Here is a 10,494-nt window from a genome sequence, read left to right as displayed (position 1 = left end):
GCGAGCGTTGCTGGGGCGGAGGGGTGCGCGGCCGCGAGTCCTGCGTGATCGCGAGCATGTGTGCGTGCGCGTGTTTATGTGAGGCGCGTGCGGCGGCCACCCCTGCCTAGTCCTCTTCCTGGTGCCACTAGCTAACTAGGGTGGGAAACCGGCGCCAGAGGCGGCACACCTGGCACGGAGCCGGCCCACTCCTCCCCGCCGAGCCCCCAGAACGCGCCCTCTCCCATTCCTCACAAAGGGGACTAGTCCGGTCCCCGGCCCTGGCCCTGAGGGAGCGCTGTGGGGACGCGCTGCCTTCTGCCTGGAAGTGTTGGGCAGGTGGTGGAAGAGCCTCAGGCTTGAACAACAGGATTTTAAAGCACGTGTCTGTCTGTCGTTTTTTACTTTTAGGGTTTTGGCCAAATTGGGCGAGGGCACAAAATAACCACTTACCCCTTCTCACCGAGGAAGAGCGGGAGAAAGGGTAAGTAAGGAATGGTCAGGGGTGGAAGGAGCTAGGACTGTCCTGAGAGCGACAGAGAGAAGGGCTAGATCCAGAACTACTCCTGGGGAACATGGGCCCAGATTCTACCTTTTCATTGGGAACTGAAGGACCCACCTTCAAAGTCACAGGCCCCAAGCCCTGGGCTGTTTTCAGGCTCACACAGTCTATAAAGTTGCCTGGGAGTTTAACAGCCTGGGCATGTGGATCCCTTTTAGCCGCTTGACCCGACAGAAAACTGCCCTTCCCCTTTACCTGTTTTTACCTTGCAACAGTGGTCCTCTCTAGTTGTCTGTCTCCGGCCCCTATCTTATTAGCCAGCTTTGACTAATCCCTGAGACCTTAGCACTAAAGAATCCAGGTCCTGTTTGATAATGAACAGTAACCCCCTCTAGGGATGTTTACATTTTAAAAGGGGACTCCTGAAAAAATCCTTTAGGACCCCGAGGCGTAAAGTTAGTAACAAGGTTACTAATGTTGAAGTTCTTTGGGATTTTCTCTCAAGCTTACAGAAGAAGATGTTTTGAGGGGAGAGAGATGACCAGGCTGGGCCTTTTTCTCTGGACTTTCACTCTTGGTACCTCCTTGCAAGCATTCCATTCACTTTTGAAAAGTTGCCAAAAAGGACACTGAAGTCTTCTGAGGCCTACTGTGATTTTCAGTGTGGTCTATTTCATTGGTTGTTCTGTGGGACTTTTCTGTCACTTCTTTAATACACTGCTTCCCTCTCCCCTGTATGGTGAAATGAAACACACCTCCTCTCACAAGGTTGGGAACTCCTTATGCATCCTGTATGTCACATATAAATAACTGTTTTAAATTAGTTGAAATTCAGATTAGATACAAGCAGGAATGTAGTAAACCACATTCTTGGATTCTTACACAGGATAAGTAGATTTGCCTTCTGTGATCGGCTCCCTGTTCTGATACGGGCTGCCTGTATCCTGAACGTGCCTGTTTGTGCTCAAGTGATAGGTGAACACATAATTCACTTTATGGAAAACCAGGAAGTGATTGTTTATTGATAATGGGTGCCTTCATTGATTCAATAGCTAATTCTCTCTTTTTTACCATGTGCTGAGCACTTTTATCAGCACTTCGATAAAAGTAGGATGGTGAGAATGATGAGATTGTATTGGAGATGGCTGTTTTGGGGCAGGCCTTCCACCAGTTTTGTGGATTTTCTGAATCGTTACATGTTAATACAAGACTTTCCCTCTACTACTGATCATAGTGGTTTGCAGGTCTGTACAGTGTTGTGGAGAATATAATTATTATTACACGTTTCTAGTACTTTCAATAATAAACTTACAAGGATGACTGACCTTGGCGATTTGTGTCCTATACTGAATAATGTTACAGTCGTTTTCCAGTGTACAAGTATAATAATTAGATGAGGATAACTTTTGTAGTTGTTGCATAAGAAGGACCTAATATTAGGAATCATGGAGAGTGTAAATGATGATGTACTTAGAAAAACAAATACGAAAGTAGACCATTAACTTGCATGGGTTTCTGTGCATTTAGCCTCATTTAAAAAATCTAAACTAGAATAGTTCTTTGGCTTTTTCTGGTTATAAGAGTAATATAAAGTCAAAAAAAGTTATTTAGAATTAAATCTGGGAGGGATGTAAAAGGCAAAAATGTGAGTTTCCTATGAGCCTACTCTCAGATGACCATTTAACAATTTGATATTTATTTCTTCAACTTTTTGTTCCATATATACACATACTAAATATGCAACTTAAGTATATGTTAAAAATGTATACATCTTAACTATGTATTATATATGGAACATATGTGAGACATAATACATGTTTATATATATATCTATTTCACTGTTATTTGGTAAAATTATAAATTTCTTCCTTTTTCTCCTTCTTCTTGGCTATTTACCACCCCTCCTCACTCCACCCGAAACTTTCATGTAGAAGTAGCATGACTTTTATAGTCTTTTGGACATAAGCTTGATTTCTGGCTCTTATTTTATTAGCTGTGTCACTTTGGGCCATTAAAACTTCCCTGCTGCTTGATTTCTTATCCATCAAAACAGAACAAAGAGTATATATAAAAGAATGTGTGAAAAAACAGTGCCTGGCACGTAAGTACTTTTAAATTTCCCTCCCTGTTTTTCTATGTGGTCACCCATTACTTTCCTATGATCTTCCCTTTGATTGTGGAAAGCCATGTAGTACCTAACTTTCCTGTAGATGTTAAGCCTCCCTGGGATTTGCTTTTCACAGGGGATCACCTGGTGTATCTGATCCTAGAATTTCTGGGACAGGGACTGACACCTGATGTGACCTTATCAGATCATTCCACAGCCCTGGATAAAGTGTGTCAGCTTGAAAAATGAAGGGAAAGAATTTCTATAATGTGTTTAAAAAGGCCTGACAGTGTTCTTAAAGTGAGAAAGACATACTACTGTATTTAGCTGAGTACTTAAACTTAGGATTTCTATTTCAGAAATGTCTTTGGTTTATAAGAATTACAATAAAAATGCTGATGCTTCATGTCCAAACTGTCATGATTTTGCCAAGTTGTGGATTTAATATACAGCTTAGCTGAGTATTCAGCGTGTCTAATACTGCTCTGAAAACTGCGAAAGACAAGTTCACAGACATCTGATTTCACAACAGACATCTGGTTTTACTTTACTGAGGAGTACGTTTTGTCAGTAGATTATAGGCATATCAACTGTACTGCTATAGTTGGTGGCATTTCTATCGTAAGCTGTGGTCTGTGGGGTTTAGTATGATGTTTTACTCAAATGACAGCCCACCGAAAATGAGCACCTGGTCAGATAAGCATATTTCGCACAGGTTTCTTTTAGTGTCATTGTTCTTACAAGTTAACAAGGCAAAATCATTCTATCCTTGGTGGCTTTTATATTTTTTGTGGAAGCAAGAAAATATTCTTAAAGAAAAGCCTTACTTAAGAACCCATTGTATTCCACAAGTTTATTTTCAAGTCTATTATTTGTAAAGTGAACAGTATACTGATAGGAATAAATAGCATTTAGATTTCCAGGTCCGGACCCCAGGAAATATAGTACTTACTTTTATATGGTAGTAAGGAAAGCTTTTTAAACTCATTGTGAGCCTATTATATATTAGTGGTACTGTAGACTCTAATCGACATATGTAATAGTGTTTTGGAGGCAAATGTCTTCTGAGTGCCAACCTAGAATGGTTGGACCACATCTCCCGCCATTTTGAGATAGTGGGGGTATAGAAAAAGCTCTGGAGGTTGTCATTCTTAGGTTTTCAGGCGGGCCCTGTCATTGCTTAGCTGTTGACCTTGGACGTAAATTCCTCATGTGTAAATGGGATAATTACTCATGATTACTGTGAAATTCAGTCAGTGAGTATAATGTAGCACAGTATCTGTCATAAAATAAATTCTCAGTAAATAGTTGTTTAATTTTTCCTCAAAGTCCTAGACATAAGAACAAAGATACCCTTCCACCCCCTGCCCTTGCATCCGGATTAAGCCATTGGCCTGGACCTGTGGCTCCACTGGAGGGAAACTACCCATGGCATTGGGGATTTGGTAGTGGGGACTCAGAAAGGGTGATGCAGAATAATGACACGGGAGAGGGGTTGCGAACTGAGAGAAAGGTGGCAGTCTTGATCAGTCCATGAATTTAGGTCAATGAATTACTTGGTTCCTAGAAATAACCATCTTTTTCTCTGGCTTCTCTGTTGATCTTTGTCAACTGTTCCACTGGAAACTTTTACCTTCTTAATGTCTACTTAGTCCAATAACAAGTTTTTTTTTGTCATCTTCATACTACCTGAATAACCATATTTTTCTATTTTTTTTAATGGTTAGGACTTAGTAATGGATGTCTGTACTACAGATATCTGTACTTTCTTAAGATCTGGTATTTGTTTTTCTATACTCAAAGTCCAGTTGATTTTCTTGTTCTTTCATTGGCCCATACCTTATTCATTAACCTCTCCTCTCCTTTTTTATTATATATCTGCATTGAACTAGTAATGTACACGGAACTAGTGACTGTGAATTGAACTAGTGAGGAGGATATAAAGATGAAAAGTCGTTGTCTTTGACCAAGGATCTTATAGTCTAATAGGACTACAGATATCTTGACCAGTAGTTCAAATACAGTATGCTATTTGCTATAACAGAGGTAGGTACAAGTGCAAATGAAATCTAACAAGAGCTCTTGATCTCTGCCTGCAATACCAGGGAAGGGTTTTAGTAGTGGTTGTGTTTGAGCTGAGACTTGAAAACTGAGTAGGAGCGGACATGTTGATAAGCAGTAGAAAGCATTTCTAGGTAAAGCTAACAGCCTGAGTAGTTGTGTGGCATTATGAGAACATAGTGTGTACTGGGCACTATATGTAGGTAAGTTATATTAGAGTGTGAAGGACAGGTCAGGAGTGAAAGGAGATGAAACTGGATAGCCAGTTCAGGGTACACTTCCTATACCATGTGTAGTAGTCAGCCACTGAAGAATTGTGAGTGTCATGGAAGATCACTGAAAGCAGTGTGCTGGGTAGATTGAAGGTGGAGTGGGGTTGGGTGTGGGGACATGGCAAGATTGGAAGCTTTCAAGGACAGTGCATTAGTATCGATAAGAGAGGTTGAAAGCTTAGATAAGGGTGGAAGTAGTGGGAATAGAGAAGTGACAATGTTTAGGAAAAGTTAGATGAGGGAGAATTTGCTGGTCTTTCTGACTGTTTGAATGTAAAAGATATGGGAGAGTGAGAATGTTAGAATGCTTCATAGGTTTCTGGGTAGTGAGTGGGAAAAGAGAAGAGGAAGAAGGTATGAGGGAGAAGAGAATGAGTTCAACTTTGGACCTGTGTTTAACATGCTTGCAGGGCATATCATTGGCAAGTGTGAGATGTCTAGAAGGCAGTTGGATATAGGATCCTGGAACAGCACAAGAGATTGCGAAGGCTGGAGAAACAGATGTGTGTGTTCTTACCATGTGGAGAGTGCTCCATTATTGGAACGCTAAGTTAGTGAGAGTTATTTATATCCTACTTCTCAAGGTCATCACCAAGTCCTGATTTTTCACAAAAAAATTTGCAACCTCTGGCATAAATGGGTTAAGGAACCCTCAGGGCAGTGAGAGAAATGGATATATAAATAAAGCAATCTGGGCACGGTGGCTCACCCCGTAATACTAGCACTTTGGGAGGCTGAGGTGGGTGGATCACCAGAGGTCAGGAGTTCGGAACTAGCCTGGTCAACATGGCAAAACCCTGTCTCTACTGAAAATACAAAAATTAGCCAGGCGTGGTGACATGTACCTGTAATCCTAGCTACCCAGGAGGCTGAGGCAGGAGAATCACTTGAACCCAGGAGGCAGAGGTTACAGTGAGCCAAGAATGTGCTACTGCACTCCGGCCTGGGTGACAGAGCAAGATTCCATCTCAAAAAAAAAAAAAATAAATAAATAAATAAAAATAAATATATAAATAAAGCAATGCTTTGAGGGGCAATATGTACTATGATAGAGTTAGAGTTCAAGGTAAGATAGATGCAAAAAAATGGACTTCATTATTTTTGTGATCCTGAAGGACTCACAGAAGGTGATACCTGAGCTATATCTTGAAGTGTGGCATGGTGAGGTTCAGGGAGTGAGATTGGGGGAATAAAATATTCCTTAATGGCCCCATGATAGCAGCAGAAGGGGCTTGGGTTTCTCCTCTCCCCTTTCTTGTTCTTTATGATTTTCTTGCAAGATATTTTTGTCTTTGAGGAAGTTCTTAGGGGGTTAATTTACCAACGCTGGTTTATTATATATTAGACAGCTGACACAAACCAGTGCAATTAAATCAAGTATCTGGGGGATGAGGTCCAGGCAGTGATATTTTCAAAGCATCTTAGGTGTCCTCATGGCAGTCAGGGTGGAGCACCGCTGGGCTGAAACATGGTTTAGAAGAAAAGGCTGGGATTTGGTGCCAAAAACTTGTAGATTAGATTCTTGCAATTCCTTTTAATAGTTATATATCCTTAGTTAAGTTACCCAGACTTCTCTAAGGCCATCATTGAAAAATGGGATGGTAGTATACCCGTCCTGCCTTGCAAAGTTATATGGCTCAAAAGACATGATTTGTGTGAAGGGACATTATATGCAGATGTGATTATAACAATAAAATGTTCTTTTGACCTTCTCCAGAAGTGGACAGGCTTAAGAGCTGGCTACCTTGTTCTGTAAGATGGTAACTACTTCATGGATTTTGATTTAATATTTTACCATCAGGAGCATTTTGATGATACATTTTACTACATTTGTGTAATGCTACGAGGTTGAAGACCTAAAGCCAAAAAGCAGAACCTTAAAGAAACAGCAGTTGAGCATTTCCTGTCTGACATATTCTAATTGTTTAAAATTACACAAATGCTTATTGTAATTAAGATTGTTAAGTGTGTAGTCTCAGTGTCAGTAATATTTTAGTATTAAAATTCTCTAAATGTATTAAGTGTTTATTTTCAAGATATGCACGTTAAAAATAGCAATTTTCCAGAAAATAGTAAGAACTCCACAGAGTGCAATGGAGCACCACAAATTCACTTATTTTGTAGATTCACATGATATTTGTTAAGAATACAGGGACATATACTGTGTCTGTGTACTGTAGGAAGCCTGACATACTAGCGTCAGTCATATAATCACATAGGAATGATCATCCTTACAGTATTATACCTTATTTTAGTTGAGAAGAAGGTGGTATTGTTTGAACCTTCTTGAACCTAAAACCTAAAGACTGGGTTGCAGATCTGTTTTCTCTACTTATTCCTATATGATAGTTGGAAAATTAACCCCTCTGAGCCTCATATGTAAAACTGGGTTCTCTGTTGTTTTGTAACATGAAAAACTTAGTGGCTGAAAACAACAATAATTGTTTGTTATCTCATGGTTGCTGTGGGTCAGCAATTTGAGGGGCCTTGCTTGGGTCTCTGGAGGTTGCTGTCAGATATCAGCAGGAGTGGAAGTTTTATAGGAGCATCACTGGAGCTAGAAAATTCACTTCCAAGGTGGCTTACTCACATGGCTGGCCAGTTGGTGTTGGCAGGTTGGTTACTTTCCACGATGGGCTTGCCATAGGGCTGTTCTCATGAGGTGGCAGATGACTTTCCTGAGATTCAAGCCACCGAAGTGGACGCTGCAGTGCCTTTTATGCCTTACCTGTGGAAGTCATACACCATCATTTCAGATGTATTCAGTTGGTCCCATAGACCAGTCCTGATTCAGTATGGGAGGGGATTACACAAGGACATGAGGCAAGGATCATTGCGGACTGTCTTGTGAGGGCAGGCTACCTGAGAGGATAACAGTCTCTACCTGACATAGGATTGCTTTGAGATGCATTGTAAGCATTTATGGGAGAGTCCTTTGTAAGCCATTAAAGCAGCATATAAATGTGTTATAGAAGTGATGGTGGCTCACACCTATAATCCCAGCACTTTGGGAGGCCAGGGCGGGTGGATCACTTGAGGTCAGGAGTTAGAGAACAGCCTGGCCAACATGATGAAACTCTGTCTCTAGTAAAAATACAAAAATTAACCGGGTGTGGTGATATGCACCTGTGATCCCAGCTACTCGGGAGGCTGAGGCAGGAGGACCTCTTGAACCCTGGAGGTGGAGGTTGCAGTGAGCAGAGATTGTACCACTGCACTCCAGACTGGGTGACAGAGTGAGATTCTGTCTCAAAAAAAAAAAAAAAAGTGATACTATTCTTTTTGACCAGTAAAACTGAATGGAAGTTGAATTATTTTGCTTTGTGTCATGTTAGCATTATGACACACTTTGCTCCAAATCCTTTCCTGCTTTCTTCTTTAAAATCATGTTATATCTTTATCTTATATCTTACTTTATATTCAAGAATTCTCCCCCTTTAATAATCAGCTAGAACAAAATAGCATGTCTTAAGTTTCTCACATCTCTGGTGTAGTAGTAGTACATTGAATGGAAGAAAATTATAAACGAGCAGTGGCTATAGCATGAACTTGTTGGTCATCTGAGTAATAGCCTCAGGTTTCATTCTAGAGCATCTCCTTGAGGAAACCTCTGAATGTCTTCTTTGTATTTCTCTTTTAGTACTTTCTCTACTTTGCCTGGACTATAGTCTTACCATATTTTTGATTGGAAAATTCTTAAGGTAGAAGGGGCTATATTTCCTCCTATTCAGTGTCTTTTATCACCTTTAAGCTAATGCTTTGTACTTCACTGGTGCTTAATCAGTGTTTACTGAGCTGAACGGCTGGCAGAACTCTAGCCTTTGTTGCTTCCCTGAAACTTCAGATGAAGAAGGTCGTGTTTTGCTGAGGTGGTAGTGGTAGTGGTGGTGGATCCTGCCAGAACCATCTTTGAACCTGTCTTATAGGTCCCTGATTTGCCATTGGAGCCCTTAGTCTCTCATAAATGACTCAGGTATTTGGACTGTTTGTTAGTTGCTTCCTCACTGATGACCAAAGCAAGCAAGTGACCACACACACACACCTCTAACAGTCATACCTAACTACCTAACAGTCATACCTAGCATACTATTTGTTTCTAAACACATAGTATGTTTTTGGTAGTACATAGTATGTTAGGTGTAACTTTCAGAATCTCATTGAACTCCTGCTTAGTTTGGTAACACATAGTATGTTCTTGACTTCTTAGATTAAGAAGACCCAGGATATAAAAGTGTACAACTTTCTTTCAGGCAATAAATCATAAAAATTTAATATTTGTACCTTTTCCCAAGTTTATTCTGAGACATAGGTCTTTGTCACACACACTTTTATATATCTTTCCTTTGAAAAATGTAGCATTTACAGTCAACTTTTGAAAAATCATTTTGCTTGTTGCTGGAGGACACGTTGCAAACACATTATCAAGTTCTAGTTTTGTAATTGTATATAGCGAAGACTTTTTTTAAAGAAGGGAAATGTTTGTAATGTCATCATGTTTTGTATTTTAGGATAATTTCGTTTCATATGATTCCCATTATGTAAACTAATAATCACATTTGTATCAACTCAGGATTCTTTTCTTCTTGTTCCTGCAGATTTTCTCCTGCAGATTTATCTGCTGACTTTCCACTTTAGGAGTTCTTTGCTTCCTTAGCCCCACTACCTGCCTTCTCCATCTCTTGTCTGACTCCTACCCTGTCTTTGGACTCAGTATGCTGATGTCCGTTAGAGGATAAGCAGGCTACAATGGGCAGAGCAGATGTTGTGAGGAACAATGTGTGTGTAAATAAGAGCGGTTCAGAAGGTTAGGATTGACAGCCAAGGATGCTTTCTACTAAATAGGTAACAGAGGACCTGTGAAGTAATAATTTATAGGAGAAGATTAAGATTGCCACAGATATTTTGCCTTACTTATGTAAAATAGACTATTTTTTAGGGTCATTTTTGGTTCACAGGAAACTTGAATGGAAGGTACAGAGATATCCCATTTACTCCCTGCCCTCACACATGCATAGCCTCTCCCGCATGATCAATATCCGCCACCAGAATGGTACGTTTGCTACAATTGATGAACCTACATGGACACATCATTATCCCCCAAAGTTCATAGTTTACATTAGGGTTCATTCTTGATGTAGTGCATTTAGTGGGTTTGGACAAATGTATAATGCCATGTATATACCCTTATAGTATACAGAGTATTTTCACTGCCTAAAAATCTTGGGTTCTGCTTATTCATCCCTCCCTTCTCCTAACCCCTGGTAACTTCTGATCTTTTCACTGTCTCCAACATTTTTGCCTTTTCCATAATGTCATAGAGTTAGAGTCATATAGTATGTAGCCTTTTTGGCCTTTATTTTTAGTTTTACTGGTATTGCAGATTATTTACAAAGGATCAGCATTTGTTTAATAGTTGCTTGAATAAGAGTTTTTTTTAGTGTCAGATTTAAATACTGAATAATTATTATTTAGTTTTGTTAAATGTTAGTAACTATTTAGCACTGTTATGTGAAGGCAGTTTGAATCAGTTTATAAGTGAATTAGCTTGTGCTTTTTATGAGTCTCACTATGGT

At 40.0% G+C, this 10,494-nt stretch overlaps 1 protein-coding gene across 3 annotated transcripts in view; it reads left to right on the top strand.

The window, feature by feature from the left end:
* The first annotated feature begins 28 nt into the window (after positions 1–28).
* IMMP2L (IMP2 inner mitochondrial membrane peptidase-like (S. cerevisiae)) overlaps positions 29–10,494 on the top strand; it is a 924,235-nt gene continuing 913,769 nt past the window's right edge. Inside the window, exon 1 of one of the 3 annotated variants that reach the window (XM_011999199.1) lies at positions 29–463. The gene's annotated coding sequence lies outside the window, so the exon portion shown is untranslated. The remainder of the gene's footprint in view (positions 464–10,494) is intronic. The other 2 variants (XM_011999201.1, XM_011999200.1) reach the window with 2 other exon arrangements.

This window comes from Mandrillus leucophaeus, unplaced genomic scaffold (genome assembly GCF_000951045.1).
Source record: "Mandrillus leucophaeus isolate KB7577 unplaced genomic scaffold, Mleu.le_1.0 Scaffold588, whole genome shotgun sequence".
Lineage (NCBI taxonomy): Eukaryota > Metazoa > Chordata > Mammalia > Primates > Cercopithecidae > Mandrillus > Mandrillus leucophaeus.
This window is presented reverse-complemented; position numbering and strand designations above follow the sequence as displayed.